This window comes from Coenobita brevimanus, chromosome 92 (genome assembly GCF_032717465.1).
Source record: "Coenobita brevimanus isolate Jiangsu-jjx chromosome 92, ASM3271746v2, whole genome shotgun sequence".
Taxonomy (NCBI): domain Eukaryota; kingdom Metazoa; phylum Arthropoda; class Malacostraca; order Decapoda; family Coenobitidae; genus Coenobita; species Coenobita brevimanus.
Genome location: NC_137045.1, coordinates 33,019,046 through 33,024,164, shown reverse-complemented (window position 1 = coordinate 33,024,164; position 5,119 = coordinate 33,019,046). Strand labels below are relative to the sequence as shown.

The 5,119-nt window shown below is 40.8% G+C and overlaps 1 pseudogene; it reads right to left on the bottom strand.

Annotated features, from left to right (window-relative positions):
* Nucleotides 1-694: 694 nt before the first annotated feature.
* On the bottom strand, nt 695-812 carry LOC145412342 (5S ribosomal RNA; annotated as a pseudogene).
* Nucleotides 813-5,119: the final 4,307 nt, after the last annotated feature.

Genomic DNA, 5,119 nt, shown 5'->3' with positions numbered 1-5,119 from the left:
CTAGGTCCACGATTTTCGTGACTTAACAGCGACTTAAGGGTGCCTGCAGTCTGACAGCCACTTAGCTGTGATTTAAGAAATCCGTGATTTATAAACATGCGATTTACGAGGATTGAATGTATACCTTTTTCAAAGTTCCTTTTTTCCTCTCTACATATTCTTGTATATTCATTTCTAGTTCTTTATTCTTCCTTTGTTCTGTTATTATCTCTCTTTCTCCAGTTGTTCCACACCATGTCCCTCTCTCTCTCTCTCTTTTTTTTTTTTTTTTTTTCTATCATACACCTTCTATTAAACCACTCCTTTTTCCTGTTTTCTTTCCCCCTTACTCTGTGCACATATTTTTCCACTCCTGAATAATAGGTCTGGAAAGATATCTCACTTCCTCAGTATCTCTCTTGTTTCTCTGAATTTTTTCCAATCCGCATTTTTGAAAAATTTTCTCAATTCTGTAAAGTTTGCTTTCCCAAAGTTGCATCTTCCCTGCCTATAAAGCTCGTCTCTTGGCACCATGTTCCCTATTATCATCTGGAACTCAATGACCACATGATCACTTTTTCCTATACATTTTCATTCATTCATTGCCAGACGCCATGTATCCCAAATGGGGTGGCCAAGGGCTTAGTGTTAATTGTTTTACAGGGAGGGGCAGTAATCCTCCACCAACCCCACTTGACACGTAGGGAGAACGTTATGCCAACAGCATCTGGTGTTCCCAGGTGGTCACCCATCCAAGTACTAACCAGACCCAACGTTGCTTAACTTCACTGATCGGACGGGAAGCGGTGTACTCAACATGGCATGCCCTATACAACACAGATATTTCAATGATTCAATTACATCAGGTTCTTTGGTCAGCAATAAATCTAATCTTGCTGGTGTGTCCTTACCTCGGAATTGTGTCTCTTCCTTGACCCACTGTGTCATTACATTATTCATTGCTATATTTAACAATATAGCGCCCCACAAATCTTCAGTGCCTCCTGAGTCCCATTCCTCCCAGTGCACCTCTTTACAAATAAAATCACCCATTAGAATTATATTGTTGCTTTTCTCAATCACTTTCTGTAAATAACTAACTATGTCTGACAACATGTTGCTTTTCTCAATCTATCTATCTACCTATCTACTGCCAGACTCCACAATCCCATAAGGGGTGACCATTTGACTCTGAGTTATTTGTTTTATGGGGAGGGGCACTAACTCTCCACCAACCCACTTGTTGACACGTAGGGAGCATGTATGGGTTGGTTATGTGGTTACCACCCAGCGTTGTAAATGGGTTCTTGGCTTACAGGAAACCATTTGGCCTGTCACTCAGTGTAAAGCCACCTGTAAAGGAAAGAAAAGTAATAAGAAGTGACAGGAAAGATGGGAGAAATAGGAAGACACGAGAGCAGGCACAGAAAAAGAATAATAAAGGCTAAGGAAGAAGTAGGCCGCACTACATCAAGTGAGTGGATGATGGTCGTCATCACCTCAATCTATCTATCTATCTATCTATAGCCCGACGCCCTAATCCCGCAAAGGGTGGCCGCAGACAAAACGCCTCCAAGTTGCTCTGTCACCCACCATTTGACTACTCTCCCCCCAACTCACCCCCCTCTCCCTCATATATCTCTCTACTCCATCCCTCCACCTCATCCTCGGTCTACCCCTCCCTCTCCCTTCCTCCACCTCACCTACATACACCCTCTTAGTCAGTTGCTTCCTGTAAATAACTAACCATGTCTGACAACATCTCCTGGTATTCATCCTCATTCCATGCTCATGTCTTAGGGGGAACATATACTACTGCCGTATCTCTCTTGCCATTCTCTCCAGTTTCTAATTTCATATTTATCACTTCTGCCCTACCCTCTCCCATTTCCACAGTATCCACATTTACGTTGCTCTTCACTGCTATCATCACACCTCGTTCCGGTTTTAGTTTTCTATCACTGTTTGTACTTACCATCTCCCATATGGATATCAATATCCCCTCTTAACTTGGTCTCTACAAAGCACATAACATCTGGTTCATATACCCTTAAGAAGTCGTTGATTTCTAACCTTGCCGATATTGAACCATCAATATTAGTATATGCCACTTTCAATTTTTTTTTGTTGGTTTTTATGCCCTCATCTCTTCTTCTCTCCATCTGTACCACTTTCTCAATTTCTGATCCATAACTCTCCAATAAAACACTGTTTTCTCTTCCTCCGTTCGCTGTTCATTTTTTGCCTTAGCTTCCTTTACTAACTTCTTTATTTTAGCTCTTTCTTCCTCGTTTGCATCTCTCCTTATCCAAACATTTTTGAACCCCTCTTTGTCTGATAATTTCCATGTTCTATTGATGATTTCATTTACCATTACTTGAGACTTAAACCTTACCTTAAGTGGCCTCGCCCTTCTTCCTTGTACTTTCCTAACCTAAACACTTCTTCAATCTCTTCTTGAGCTTCGTTGTTACCCTCCATAACTAATGATATTATCTTTATAACTTTACTCAGTTCTTCTCCTTCTTTTTCTGATTTTATTGTCATATATTTTTCTTTTACTCCTGAAATTATTACACATTTTTTCTTATCTGCTACATCCCTGACTAAAGATTCTCTACTTCTCAATACCCAAATCACTTCCTTCTCCACCTCCTCCTTGTTTTATTGTTCTATAATCTCTCTCAGATTTACATTTCCTTCCTCCTGAATTTTCTTCCACCCCTTATAATGCTACTTGATTTCCTTAACCCTTTAACTGCGGGGCATCACTTTCATGACGCTCGGGTGCAATGGATCATACCGTGGGGCGTCACTTTTGCGATTCTGTGTTATTTTGAATTCGCCCAGGCTTTCAAGTGGTTGCTTGTATCATCTGTCAGTACTGCCAGTGTCTAACAATAGTCAGTGCTGCTACTGTCATCTGTACTCCCATCCATTGTTGACAATTTAGCCATTTCTCCCCGTTCTTGACTCCCCTCCCTACCTCCCCTGCATTACCCTCTCCTCCCGCCTGCCCCAGCTGCGCCGCGCTAGGCAAATCTTGCCCGGATTTTACAACTCATTTCATCCAATGGAATGAGCCCTATGCCTTATTCTTATACAAAACAATATATATAAAAAAGAAAAAAGGTAATTGATAGTGCCATACACTGGAATTGGCTAATTATCACCTGACAACACCCCACGTGCACTCGTTCGTTAATTTTCCCTGTTTATTTCCCCTTGAAATATGCTGTATGACCTGTTCTCATAATAAAAATATATATAAGAAACGAAGGGAGAAGCCTAGGTGATATTTACATTCACTTGGAACTACCTAATTCATTATGTATTGTCTAGATTTCCCGCCAATCATTTCACAGCATATAAATTAGCAGCTGTCACCTCGCTGATGTTGTCAACCCTTGGCGGTCCTATATCCGCCTCGTCATTCAATTCAGTGTTGTCTCTTGAGACGAAACCGCGTAGCACTCACGCCCCTCCATTTCCACCGCTTCTAGAGGGCCCTGTGACCTCTACCCCTACTAAACTTTGTGTGGGAAGGGGTAAAGGACTAAGTGACTCTGCTGTGGAGTGTGAACTGGCAAATTTCTGGTGAATTGTGTGATGACCCAGTGGAGGAAATGGTGATAAACTACCAGTGCTTCAGTGTCCCAAGTTCATCCTGGCTTCAAGGGAAAGAAGCCCTTAGTTACTGGAAGTGACAGTGTATAACATAGTGTAAATAAAACAGAAATGTAAATAATTACTAACATAGGAATATGAGTACAAATACTTAGAGTAATGAGAGTGAAAGCTTAGCTCTCTACGCTAGTTTACTGAATGAGAAAGTGAATGCCTGGAGTGAAAATAAACTACTATTACCGAAGGAAACTTATGGATAAATACTGTATATATATATATATATATATATATATATATATAAGTGTCATAAAGTACTAGGACTATAAAGTGTGAGTGTGTTTATGAATAATAAATGACAGAATACCAGCGGGGAACAAACGCAGGTGAGAAGCTGGTACATGCTCATAATTTACATTGCTTTCACATTTTTTTTTTTTTTTTTTTTTGGTGTATGGATTCCAAACTACTTGAAAATCATAGAATAGTGTTTCTAGTGATAATATCAGGCTGTGGTAATCATAATACGGGGTGTCAGGAAGTGTAAAGTGGAGACTTCATTACCAAACTTCAGAAGTCTCCACAAGTCCTATGGTAGTCGACAAAGGCTCAACAAACATCCCAGGAGAAAGTTGAAGGTATGTGCCATAGGCATATGTAATTATAATATTCTAGGGCTAATAACTGATTTTTGGCAAAATATTTTTAAAAAGTCAGTAGGAGCGTGAATATCCCCGCGTGAGGTGCACGGACCGCCTCCGACATGCCTGCGCTTAAGGGGTTAATGTGCTCAATTTGCATTCTTGACTTTGATTCATACTCATCTAGTTTACTTTTCATCCTGTCCCTTTCTTCTTCCAATCTCTTATTTTCCCTCTTGAGCTGTTTTATTTCATTTGAGGCAGATTCATTACTCACTTTTAATTCTGTAGCTTCTCTTTCTTGTTCATCACTGCGTGTGCAACCTTTTTCCAGTTTATTCTGCAAAACTTTTATCTCTTTCTCCTGCTCTAAGGTCCATTCCTGCAACTCTCTAATTACTGCCCATGCCTTTCTAAACTCCTGGACATTTTCTCTACTCCTGCTACTCTTGTTCGGTACAGCTTATTTCTTCTATCTATCTATCTATTGCCAGACGCCTCAATCCCGTTTGGGGTGGCCACAAACAAATCGCCTCCAAGTTGCCCTGTCCCCCGCCATCTCACTGCCCTGCTCCCAACTCACACCCCCCTCTCTCATTCCTTTTCCCATATCTTTGTCAGAAAAGCCCGCAAATTCCCCTTCACCAGTTGTAAACAAAGATCGCTCCTTCTCCACCATGATGCAACCATGTGGAAACTTTATATTTCCATTGTATCTTGTACTCTTTATGACCAAAACCTGCGGTTATATTTACTAAAGTCTGAGGGGACAACCACTCATGCACTTTTTCATATAATCATAAAAGGCTGGACTCCTTTTCACCGCTGATTCAGTGATTATTTCCCCACGATCCAGGAAGAGCTCTGTCTCTGTC